The sequence below is a fragment of the Amblyomma americanum genome, chromosome 4, assembly GCF_052857255.1.
Source record: "Amblyomma americanum isolate KBUSLIRL-KWMA chromosome 4, ASM5285725v1, whole genome shotgun sequence".
In the NCBI taxonomy this organism is placed as follows: Eukaryota; Metazoa; Arthropoda; class Arachnida; order Ixodida; family Ixodidae; genus Amblyomma; species Amblyomma americanum.
The window spans coordinates 162,596,050-162,609,578 of record NC_135500.1 but is presented as its reverse complement, the minus strand read 5'-3'; the positions used below and the strand labels follow the sequence as shown (position 1 = coordinate 162,609,578).

General features: G+C 45.3%; 1 long non-coding RNA gene across 1 annotated transcript; it reads left to right on the top strand.

The window, feature by feature from the left end:
• The first annotated feature begins 331 nt into the window (after window positions 1–331).
• Window positions 332–9,117, top strand: LOC144130430 (uncharacterized). Its single transcript, XR_013314098.1, has 3 exons — window positions 332–572; window positions 2,788–2,887; window positions 8,970–9,117. It is a non-coding gene; the product is annotated as an uncharacterized LOC144130430 (long non-coding RNA).
• The last annotated feature ends 4,412 nt before the right edge of the window (window positions 9,118–13,529 follow it).

Here is a 13,529-nt window from a genome sequence, read left to right as displayed (position 1 = left end):
TAAAATGTGTTGAAGGACTTCGATATTAGTATTATTGCAGCTGTTTATCCTGTTTATCGAGTAGATGTAAATCCAGGAATGAAACGTTAGAAAGAAAAAAACTGAAAGGACTGTGACCATTACGTAATGCAGATTCAGCTTTTGTGATGGAACAGCGCAGAACGACGGGACAGGGCAGGAGACAGGCGCTGACTGACATGCAACTCCTGTCCGGTGCAGTCATTCTGCGCTGTTCTATCAAAATTGAATAAACAACATGCCTGTCCAGGCAGATTCCGCTACAGCTGTTGAGGTATTTTCATATTGCGATATTGAGGCAAAGAATTGGACAGCGACATGCATATATGAACTACTCCAGACCATTCTTCATGTCTTAAAAAGATACTCGAACTATAATCAGTACTTCTTTCCCAGCCCTTGACAGGCATGAAAGCAGCCTTGCGTTCTGAGAAGTGGCAGGAGATGTTCTCGAGGTGTTGGAGGCGGCCTGATTCGGAAAGACGAAGTCTTTGCATGGGTTCTGGCAGGTTGCCACAGTAGCGGGAGGAGCTACGTCGAAAACAAACTGCGCTGTAAGTAGCATCACGAGTGACGTTAGTGCAACCTTACTCCTCCTCCTTCCCGGTGTCTACCGTGGTTGGTTACCATTCTCTGGTCATGAAGACTACTACTGCAACATTGACGCTAAATTTAAGGAACGGGCCTTTAACAGATGTTGCTATAAAAGGCAGACGAAGATGATAGTTGAAATTTGCTGATAGCAATGTGCAGCTTTTCGTGAAATTTGAGGTTGTTGCACGTAAAGTAACAGTATAGAATAAAAGCTTGAGAATAAAAACACACCGACACCAGCACCCTGCGTGCGACGAATGAACCAAGCAAGGTAAAGACCATCTCTATTGCAAATGGTCTCCAAAACGCGTCCCAAGGGATGCCATTCTGGCTCCATCTTTTTTCTTCAATAACACTAGTCATTGCAGTTCAGCTTTGCAAGCATTCTTTGTCAAAGTTACATGCCTGGAAAACCTTCCACGCACTGATGCCTTTTTTCTTTCATACTTCAGGCTTTCCATGATTGAATTAAGATACCGCTTTAAAGGTTCGAGAAACTTCGTTGACATTTCTTTGCATACCACTGATTCATACTATGGGAAGGAGCCGCACCAAAGCCGTGCGGATATAGCTGCGCTATCGCACTTCCTTGACCACGGCGGCGCTTTAGATACCCGAGCCACTTGAAGTGCTGACAGAGACTGCTAATGCATATTAAGTGCGCATACGAGCACGTTTTTCATAAATCTTCATAGCGTGTGACGTTCGCCGGCTCAGATAAGGTTACGTATGGAAATGAATGAGTCTGCGCTGGAGGTTGAGCGAACCAGGATATGTAAAGCTCAAGTACGGCCCCGGCAGGGAATGCTGCCCACAGCCTGAAGGGACAAAGAGAGAGAAGGCCTGATTTGAATAAACACTTCCGTTTCTGGCGGCCTCTAGTGGTATGTAATCCATTTCAATTTTGCGCGCACGCCAGGGCAATGTGCGGCAATGTGGCTGGCAAATATCATAACGGTTAACTCGTATAAAACAACGCGTTAGCCTGCGGGACAGCTGCTCACATTTTTCCTTTCACGTTCGTGTTTTCCCCACCTCAAGTTTCCAAAAGAGGGCGCGCGCGGTTTGATGTTGAGTGCGCTTCTAGTCTTTGTATCATCAGACGAACGTGCGCGGTCGTGACCGGTGTTCGCTGGTGAAATTAGACGAGGATGTTCCTGAAAGGAAAAAAAAGTAAATTTTCACTAGATGCGTAGAATAAAAGTAAAGACAAGCAAAATTGCAAAATGTGACAAGGTGCACGGCGTTTAATCTTCCGCTTGTAGCGTTTTGACAACCAAGGAAAAAGGAAAAAAAAGAGCGTTATTGCTTTGACCTCGAACCATTAGAGGAAACCAAGAGAAGGAAGTGGTCTTGGACGAGTCATGTAATGTGGATTACATGTAATCGATGGCCACTCTCCTTCGTCTTTAGGCGGCTCTGTTGCACTTGCCCATAAGCCTGTTAGGCTACCAGAGCTTATTTTAGAGGAAGAGTGAGGACACCCCCATTCAATTTTTGTTCTTTCTATAAATCGATTCTGTGCCCATTCCTAGGTATGTTCATATTTGTCCGCCAGCAAAAGATGCATTTGTTGCCGAGAAAATTGCTTCGAAAAATTATCCCTGCCCTCGGTTCAAACGCGGAACGTTTACATCGATGAGGCCGCCGTGATCATCGCTTTGCAGTGAATGACGGCTTATCCTAGCCTCCGGGACGCGTACAAAAACTGTGTCGGCGCACCGCATTCAGTTTATTTGTGCGAACGGCCAGTGATGGCGACACTTCTATGTCATTTTTCGACTTTAGGTAGCTTTTGAAAGGTGCAGTTTTAGTGAAAGCTTTTGCCGCCAGAATGCGGTAATCCTCGAAACCGACCAACATTAATCGTCCTGAATGTCCCCTTTAAAAGAAGGGAAGTACAGCCGTTGGAGGCAGAGAGTTAGCTCGGTAGCGAGTATTAGGAAATGTGCTGGTGTATGGGGCGGTTACACCCGGTTCAGATTAGGGCTAATTGGGCAGTTATGGCGCAGGGCTTTTCTTCTACAGTGCACGCAATCTTATTAGGACGTTGGTGATTGCGAGGTCCTGTATGCTGTTCTCATTATGCAGTTTCGTTCTGAAATATATGGCTCTTATTGTGTTTTGCTCTTTGGAGGGAAATTTACAACAAATTGAATCTGGCCTGCATCGCAGATCACCTGATTCTAATCGCTGTTGGGCCGAAGCCGGAGTGCAGTGCTTTGGTCGCAATGACGCCGTACTACTGCTTGCATCTGAAGTGCACATGCTCACGGTGAGTTCCAACCCTACTGTCCCGAGCCCAAAGGCGTTCAACGCGCCAAGGTATGGCATATACCATGCATGCTATGTTACCGCACGTCATTGTATTTCTGCCCCCTTTTAACGCGCGATAGCGTTAAAGGTCCCGTTCAATGTCACCTCCAGGGTCGTCGGCGTATCCAGGCAAGCAGTGGCAACCCTAGCAGTTAGGTCACGTCACCTATGCGACATCATCGCAACCTTGCCACCGTGGCAGGCGGCAACCTGCTCTGCGGATTGTGAGCAAACTACCCACAGTGATAGGTGGTAGTCAAAAACATGATTGGTCGCGAGAGGTTGCTCGGGGAGAAGAACCTGGATCTCGCAAATCCCACCGGTGGCTGTGCTGGAAGCAGCCACCAACAGGGGCAGTGGCGCATCGCTTAAACAGTGGCGAATCGCTTAAGGGCAGTGAGAGAGCGGTGACTGGACTTTAAAACAGCGGGATTTACAGGGCAGACAAAACGGTGCTTCTGCTTCGAGGCCGATGTTTGAAAGCACTCCTGGTTTGTGCTCACACACTTACGACGAAGCGCGTTAGGGTGAGGCTGCGAGCGCACAAGTGTCTGGCGTGCAACGTTCTTCCGCGGTGGGGCCTGTGCCAGAAAGTTCGCTTTCGCAAATACTTGGTGATGTATATCCCCTTAGAACACCATGCCGGAAGTGCGCTAGTGCTTTCCTTGCCTTGCGCACACTTCAGCTTCGTGTGCAGCTTAAGGACACTGGTTTTCAAACGATTTTACACTGGTTTTCAAACGATCTCTGTTCGGCACCACTCACTGGATGGTGACAGCGCCGCTCAAGTGGTACTGTGTTGTGGAAATTGGTCTTAATCCTGCGAGTGTTTCCTTACGTGAAGGCAAAAAAACGAGCGGCGCAAAAAAAAACAACAACAAAAAAAGCTATTTCGATTGAGCCAGCACGCGTTTTGAAATAAACGAAAAGTCTCCTTTGGCTCGCAGCTCCATTAGTTCGCTTTTTGCAATTGGATTCATTGGACTATTTCGAAGCTGCATCTCCCTTATCGCATGATCAGGCGTCTATCGACATCGACACTTACCGCGTCTTCGCTTTGCTCCTGCCCTTTGATGTTCATATCACTTTTCGTTTGCGAGAAATGACAACACTGCGCCCACATTGCAAGCATAAAAATAAAAAAGAACTTACTAGCAGTTTACCTTTTTTATAGCGTAAGAGAAAGAATGGAGAAATTGCATTTATATAGCCACTGCATTATTAGATTTCGGGTCTGCTTTCACCGCAATTATAACACACAAGAGCTCAATAGTGTACAGCGTAGCAGCGAGTTACGAAATTAAGATGCTAGCCGAAAGGAAAAGTAACATTCTTCTTTCGAAGGAAAGGTGCCAACGTTTTTCTTCAACAGCTTTTGTAAAGAGAAGCCGAGGCTTTGGCGTGTTCAAGGTGCTTAAACATGCCACTCTGTGTTCTCGGTTGAAGAAAAGGCAGTCCACCGGCAGTTATGACAGAAGGAAAGGCAGGCACCTGTCCAAGCCTGAGGGGCCACCAAAACAAGACGTCCTTGAGGAACGTATAATGGAAATGAAAGAAAAAAAGACAAAAATCAGGAAAAATCAAATCCTAATTGTTTAAGATGACAAAAAGTGCATGAGTTCGAGTGAGAAACAATAAACGGCCTACCGCGTGCATACATTTCAGTCTGGGGGGGGGGGGGGGGGGGCATGAAGGCGAATTACGTGTCCTTCGTTACATCCGATTTAGTGTGACCTGTAATTTTGTTAGAAACGCCTTCCCTGAATAATCCGCACTAATAAATTGCCGGAATTTTAAAGCCATGCACATTGTTCCACGCGTAGGTAACAGTTACTTGCGTGTCTCCCCCAGTGTTGCTGCTTGGTGCCCGATATACACCCGGCAGAAGACTCAAGACTGCAGCTAAGCGCGGCCTTGTCTAACGCACCGAGCGTGATAGGTCGCCGCGAGAAGCCGTGACAGTGTCGTTCTCTTCCGACATGTGCCGGCCTTGGCGTCGTCTGCTCGAACGGACAGTTGCTTCTCCGGCACTGGCGTTCCAGAAATTTCGCGCCTTAGCTCCGGAGCTGAAGATTGCCAGTGAGGACAACCCCGCCGTACCTCCTGCATCCCACACAGGCCTTTTTTTCACTCTCTCCCACGCTCTAAAGACCATCCGCCACTGCTGAGAATGCACAGCGCGCAACGTTTGCATGCGGCTTCCGCGCGTCCGTTTCGTAGCCAGGGAGTGGCGTGAGTTCATTCCTGGCGGAGCATCTGGCACACACCTCAGAGTCTGACGGCACGCGCCCCTGTCTTTCACCCAGTGAGCGATTCACGACACCGAGCTGAGTAGTTGAAAAGGGCACCGGTTGCCGTGGCGCTATAAGAGGAGGAGAATTTGTGGACAGCTGTGCTTGCTTTATGAAACAGAACGCTTACGAATGTGGCCGTAATATGAAAGCTCAATATTAAATAATTGTCTGCAATTACCTAATGCATAAGGGATGCCTGAAATTATTACATTAGAAAAAATAACATTGTGGACAGTTGTGGTTGCTTTAATGAAAGATGACGCTTACGGATGTGGCTGTAGTGTGAAAGGTCAGTATTAAATATTTGTCTGCAATCAACTAATGCATAAGGAACGTCTGAAATTACTACATTCGAAGAAGTAATATTGTGGACAGTTGTGCTTGCTTTATGAAAGAGGACGCTTACAGATGTGGCCGTAATGTGAAAACTCAGTATGAAATGATTGTCTGCAATGAACTAATGCATAACGAATGATTGAAATTACTACATTAGAAAATAATACATGAAATATCAGTGCTCTAGCTGATAAATTCTGCTTTAGAAGCTCCAAAGACATTGGTGTAAAACGCCTTTCCTTAAGCGAATGAAATTTCACTGGCAAAAAATACATCAAGAATGTTTTTTCTCTGGCAGTTAAGAACCGCATTGTTTTAAACAATTTGAAGCGAGTTTTTTTTCTGACTGCAGTGAGGTGTTGGCTTGCATTTCTTGGTTGTCTAGCGCATTATAACGATGGCCATGCATGTTCTATCCCAAAAGCGGGCGGTCTCTAGGCCAAAGAGAAGTCACTACTTATCTGCCTGAGTCCACTTGACGTGTAGATGCAGCTCCATTTCCAGGTTATGGCTGCAATGAAAGGTGTTCTTGAAACATAACAAAATGAACACTTTAAGGGCACAGGGAAGTCTAAAATGAGTAGGGAAAGAAAAAGTGGTTTTTAGCATTCCACCTGTATTGACAGCCGAAACCACCCTGAATGTTATTCTGTGATTCGCATAATTTTTCGTGTCCTAGTAGAGCAAGAAGAGTGGTTATCGAAACCAAAGTGGTGTTTGAATATGGCGATCGCATTGGAGCGTCTTTTCACTCACATTTCACTAATAAAAATGATCCCTAAAGCAAACGGGCGGTTTTTGTAAACTCAGCTGGTTCTTGAACTGTCATTTGTCAAAGCATGAAAAGTATATGACAATTTCTATAAAACGTGGGAACACTTTGCTGTCAACTTTTCTTGCCTCGTTTCACACTTCGGTTTGCTTTGTTCGCACGTGATTATGTTGAGAGCTCTGTTTCGCCTTGCTTGGGCAGTTAAAGGGTATACGTATAGACACAAAGATTTTCAATGCACATTCTTTTTCTATTAAAATAGGCCTGCAGGCCTCGCATTTATGAAAGTGAGCTCAATGCACACGTACGCGACTTTAACAATTAATTACGAACGTTTCTGTACCGGCAGTCACGGTATCAGCCGGCGCCAATGCTGAAGTGCGTCTTGAAGTCGCAATCAACAGGCCAACTTGGACTATCACATTTTTGATGATTTCAGCGTCGCCGGAAAGCCAGCACTGGTTGTTCCTGTGACCAACTACGGGGTTCAGTGATGTCACAATCATTAGGGCGAGTGTAACCTTCACGTCACTCGATGCGGGCGGGAATGCCGAGCAGCTCCTCGGACAACTCTCAAAATCGTATTGAATTATGCTCCACACAATGTCTGATAGTAAAACTTGCTAGAAGGCATCTCCTTACGCCCATTAGGCAAATCATATGGTTTGATTACGTTCGAAATTTTGTGTCTGTGCCCCCTTCAAGAACATTCATAAGGCTCCCTAGGCCACGTATTTCCACAAGTAGAAAAACGACAGGCTGCGCCTGTTGGTGGTTATTCATAATTCTTTAAGAACAGTGCTACCAGAGGCAATACATGAAAAACGAAAAGAGACACACTGCGCTGATGTGACCGGTGACAGGACACCTAGATACGAGAGGTTCAGATTGACGCAGAACAGAGGCCCACGTACAGGACTGAACTGTAAGAATGGCAGACTCGGCAAGTTGGTTGTTATTAATGGTTATATATGGTTGTTCAGCGCATGTCTTGGCTTTGACAGGGCTGTTTTTAAAGAACCATGTATTTCCATGTATTGGCTACTGAAAGCATCGTCTCTCAATGGCTGGGTTTGAAAGACACCGACACTGGGCGCGCGTACTTACAACAGAATATTGAGAACGAGCCTGTAGCGCCCAAATACCGGTCGAAGTCTGTTCTCAACGCCATGTTAGCCAGAGGTTCTTAAGAACTGTCGCAATGGGCAAGCCGAAAATGCCAACAAAGCTAGCAAAGAGTGGCTGGCAAAAGATGCCTCTCTGAGACTGTACATCTCTGAACTGCCCCCTTAGACACCGATAAAGCATTAACCGATCTGCTACATCATGATATAGTTGCGTGAGGTGCCCCGCCGTCTAAACTACTTTATGGGTGAAATTCAAAACAGCCAGAAAAGCTTTGACGTAAGCATAGTGGCAAGGAAGAGCAACTGACTGATTGGCTTGGAGCCGCTAAACAGATTTTTTTAGTGGATGTTGTTTCCGCCGAAAAGTTGAAGTGAACACGTTTTTTCTTTGAACTTTAAAATCTCAGAATGTCGCTTTTTCTTTCATTTCACCCATTAGTAGTAGAGCCCCCAATATAAAATAGAATTATGAATCTTCCAAACCGTTTTTAGAGATATTCGAGATGGTTTTTGAACTAAAAAGTGCACGTACACTCAGTAGTTTTGTTACTAGAGGTGTTTTATTGCGAAGAAACGCCAACTAGGAAGTGGTTTGAAGAAAAAATACTAAAAATTAATATTTCCTACTATACAATTTTCCTGCTTCATTTCAAAGAATACAAAACGGGGAATAAAACCAAGCTTGCCAAAATGAACTAAATGCAGTATTTGCCAAGAAAATCGGTCTTAAGTATGCTTAAATTAAGTGGAAAGTATATGGCTCACAACTTCGCACAACAATGTTCCCCCTGAATGCCCACAAATTTCAACTTCATCATAACGATGCTGACATTTATTACCGCTTTCACTCCCGGTAACTCTACAGCAGTAGCGAAGCACCACTAAAACAAAACGCGTGTTTAATTAGGTTTTGAGCGCAATAAAATAAGCAAACTATGGGCAGGAAGTTACGTGCGGTATAAAGCAACATATTCAAATCCATTATGAGCGGTACAGCGCGAACTAGACGACGGGCAAAAGCAAGAAGACAACACAGACGAGCGCTGTATAGTTCTAGTTCGCGCTAAACCACCCACAATGATTTATTATCAACTCGCCCAGCAGTCCATCCTTATTCAATGTATTCCAATCCAGTATAGTCACTCAGACTTTGCTGCACGCAGTGCTCAGTGGATTAGCATCGCGTTCTATGTAAGATCCGCCGTGAGATTTTCTGTTCTAGCGCGAGTGTATTTGTTGCTGGGCTGCCCACAGTCTCGTGAGCTTACCGCGGTAGAGAAAATAGTGTGGTTTTTTTCTTGCCGCCGAATGATCCCTTACCTTATGGCTTTCTGAACTCGCACTGTTGCCTGATGAATCTGGTCGCGTGCAACGCGTTGGGCCTGTAGGAGCGCAGTTCTGTGTTGTGCGCACCATTTTGCATCGCATTTGCACCACTTTCACGTCATTTGCACCGGGTTTGTGTTTTAGCTGTACTTTTCGACTAGAATAAACGGCTGTTTTTTTATGCAGGTCGTGGTGTGTTACTCGCTGGAGGGACCACTGTTCGTGGACCTGTTTTGAAGGCGTGGCCTGGATCGACAAAAAATTTACAGTGTGTACTCTGCAGCTGAATGTGCCACATAGGAGACCCCTGCTTAGAATGGCTAATAAAGGGCTGCGCCAGCTCAAGCTGCTTACATTTATTGATTGCTTTCATCTTCAAATGTATTACCTCTGCAGCCTTGCATCTGGTCATTCACCAGCAGAGGTTAACGAGCCTGTTTCCTTATAGATAATATCAATTAATCAGCATATGCATTCCCTAAACTACCGCGCAGGATGCCTCTGATGCATTTAATTCCCAGAATAAAAGTAAGCTGGCTACATTGAGGCACGCTTTATACATGAAGCTCAGTAGAAGGAATCGCATGCAATGTTATTCACATCCTGCATTTTTACTGAGGCGGTGGAAAAGAAGTTATAAAACACTACGAGATGGCAGTATTCACTGAATCTTTTCCATCTCATGTTCACCTCTTTCATTGTGTTCGTAATTCAAAGCGCTGCAAACAGGCAGCCGATGCTGACAAGCAGCGGGATGGGAATGGAACGATGCTGGCGGGACGGGAATGGAACGCAAGAGAGAACAGCAATGGGAGGAAGTGCAGACCCCCGCACCGACAAAAACACACTTCCGCCTCTTTCAACGCGGAGCCTGCGCATGCAGAGAGCTTTCCACAGACGCACCAAAGGAATTCAAAGCAAAGAGAACGAATGGCAGGAAGGCATCCGACAGCAGCCCACACGGCGGGCTTGTGACCCTGAGCTTGCTGAGTCTGCTGGTGCTCTGCGGGCAAAAATAGAAAGACGGGCACAGCTTGGCTCGCGGTTGAAAGCATTGGTGTGTGTGTGTGTGTGCGTGCGTGCGTGCGTGTGTGCGTGTGTGTGTGTGTGTGTGTGTGTGTGTGTGTGTGTGTGTGTGTGTGTGTGTGTGTGTGTGTGTGTGTGTGTGTGTGTGTGTGTGTGTGTGTGTGTGTGTGTGTGTGTGTGTGTGTGTGTGTGTGTGTGTGTGTGTGTGTGTCGAGAAGTTTTTGTATTTGTGTACTGAACAGAAAACAGCAGCGTTGACAAGAGAGCCCAGAGAAGGAGATGGTCTTGTATGAAAAAGTGTCAGGAAAGTTCGAAATTCGATACGTTACTTTACCACCTCCACACATCAATTTTAATTTATATTTATGTACAAAGGATGCTGGCTTCGCGGCAAGGCCTAATTCAAGAGTTTGGTTTGTGTTAAAGTACCTTGTCAAGACAGAAACGAAATCATCGCAGTATATGGTGCACGCCACATACAGAAAGGGGAAAAAAAAATGTTTCACAACAGAAGATAACATCTTGCATGAGGACTTCACGGTAGGAACACCGGAAAGAAATGATCAGATATCACATAATTGTTAAGAGTTTTTAAGCATAGCCGTAAACGACGCCGCAGTTGGGCCTCTACAATATTCATCTTGAGAGCATTCAGTTCCCTTGCAGTCCTTGGGAAAAAGGATAAAATGTTATATGTTTCAGTTCGACATGAAAACTCCTTCACTTTTAATGAGTGGTTAGACTGATTTGGGTGACCAGCGACAAGCTCGATGTGCTCGATGCTATTAATGGGTTGCCTATTATGAACAATGAGATACGTGCGCTTTAGTCTTTTCATGGTGTCTCCTGAGATGCGGACTTGAAATTCGCTTTCTTAATTCACGTGGTATGGGATGTCTGCGGAACCGCTAGTAAGGTACGCAGGGCGCTGAACGATTATAGTAACAAGCCAGACTCTTTACTTGCATGCCAGAGAAAATGAAAAGGACCGGTACATGAAATTACAAGGAAATATTGCTATATTACGGCACTCCTTGAATTCTAGTTTCTGAGGGCTGGTTTTCTGCTCATTTGAAGTTTTGTTTTTCGAAGTACAGCATAGTTAATTATTAAAGGAAACATCCACAATGCGTCATTTGGTTTCTGTCAAACTAAGTTTAGGTGAGAGTAGTGCAGGTAGGTGGGAGTATGTCAATGAAAACATAAACGCACTGAGAAAAATGAAAAGAGAAGATGAATACCATGGAAATTCTGTGATGAGCAGATGAAAATAAAGTACACATTGACACGACAAACATTCTAATTCAGTATTTTATGTAACAAAATTCGATCAGATCGGGATATCAGGCGCTTTCACAGACAAATTAGTAGGGTGGCCCACGATTCATCGCAAACTTCACTGTAGTGATGAATGGAATATAATTGATTTGGATCAACATAATTAGGCTGAGAGACTTTTTATAGTCGCGGTGATATATGTGAGACACATTCACCGCACTGACGGTTTTGGTGCACGAGGAAAGGGAATACAATTGATTCAAATCCTCAGAACGTTGTATTCGGAAATGAATAGCTTTCTTATATTTTGTGCCTGCACTTACGTTTCATTCTTGAAGTTCAGACCATGCGGGTTTGTTTCGTAGGAGCTTCAGCCGGCAGTTAAGCACAGGTACAGCTCCTAGATATTCGAACGTACTGACTAAATCGGTTTTTATGCAGCTGAAATGTAGTATTTCATGCTTGCGCGTACACTTGATTACTGTATCATTCACCAAGAATGGAACAGAAGAAACAAATATTTTATTCCTTTTAATATGTGCGGTGTATCGTGGACTCAAGGTCAACTAAGAAGCAGAAAGGAGGCACAAGGCAGCACGTAGACATTTCCTGTCACGTCATGCTCATTTTACTTGCAAGTCTTCCTGCGTCAGCCTTCTTTCTCTCATCTTCGCCACGGCTCAAATCGGAGACATTCTTTGACTCCCTATTGCAGGTCAGAGCGACTAATTTGTAAGCATGTTGCCCATGCATTTCATAACTGGCAAACCTGCTGACCAATGGTCTACTGGGGGCATTTTTAAGCGCTGCTGAACAGTCGTGATGTATTATTTGATCTCTCAGAGAGACGACTAATGTACTGAAGACTGACCCAGAGGTTTTCTTCCTAAAACGAGAGGATATTTGCAGGAAACTCCTAATATGAAGAGGGAGCAGCGGTTGGCACTTGCAGGAACGTTATTGCAGGTATTAGAAAACTTCACAGGTTGTGGCTGCAGTCAAGCTGGGTTGACGTGTCTCCAGTGACAGTTGCAACAGGGCTGTTTAGATGAAGTCGGTTGCACAAGCTGCAAAATATGCTTCTGGTTTGAGGAAATGAGCCAGCGAGGAATAGTAAGCGACAAAACTCGTAACCAATCAACGCTCTTAAATGACACGAAGAGGAATCATGGGCAAGCAACAAACAGCAAGAGACCGTTTCAATGCGCGGTGAAGCCAAAACCCACGGCTATCACAAGCACTCTTAATGTGCCAGACTGAAGCCTGCATCGAACTTCGACGGAAAACAGCCCGTGCGCAATCATTGTCAACAGATTGACGATTAAGCCCAGCCAGATAATGTAATTACTTGTGCTTCTATTTCTGTGTCTTTGCTTAATCAACTCATAAAGAAGTCAGAACAACAAGAATGACACAAGACAGAGGAGAAGCGCAGGCCATGGAACAAACCAGCTCCTGTGACGTACAAATCGCACTGTTCACAATAATCGCTATCGCGTCACTGCTGGCGTACATCGGTCGCAAGCACCCTGCATAGCCTCTTTTTCTTTTTCTTTCCTGGGAACTTTCTGTGATGTGAAACAAGAAGGAGCATATTTTGTTGTGCTTACACTTTTGTTTTTGTCCGCAACAGGGCCCTGCTTTCTCGCGCGCTCCAAATCTAAATGCCGCTAATTATTTTTTGCTTTTTGCTTTTTTACGTACCCTGCCACCTGTTTAGCGCATACCTGCGGCGAAAAAAAAGCTCGCAGTCACTCGAGGAAAGAAATCGCTTCAGTTTTCCACTCGTCTCTCCTCCTCCCAACTGACGTAAGCGTTGACGTCAGCCGGGAGGCCCACAATCGATCGCCCGCGGCGCCAGTCCTCGCGCGACATCCTCTCTTTCCCCAAGGTTCTTTCCCCATGGGGACAGATTCACTTCCCCGCATATACGTGAGAGTGCCGCAAAGCTAGGGCAGTTGCTGGTTTGGTTGAAAAATAGCAAAAAGGCGACAGTGGCCTGGCGGATCGCATGAACACACTGCTTGAATGCGCCGACAAAAGCAGCTTTTTAGTTCCAGCCTTGCGTCAAAGGGATTTTCAGAGCTACTTTTTATTTCGCTCGGGCCGGAAGCTCAGAAATCAGGAATCGGAAAGCCTACTGTAATAAGGTTTCGGGAATGCATTAAATGCGCGCACCTACTTTCAGACGCCGTAAGGCCACGGCTCTGATCTCCAAGTGGGTGACGCTGTCTTCCTATGCAGAAATATTTTGTAGAAACGAGGCTAATTGGTTTGCGTGTATTCTAAGGGCGAAAGGGCTCTAAAGGAAAATCGTTATTTAGGGAACTTGGAGAGCTATTATAGAAGGAAGAAAAAAAATAACAGCGTCGGAAGAGAAGGAGTAAAATCACTAAAACTTCTGCTTCCACCTGACAGCCTAGAGTGGCGACGAACTCACAA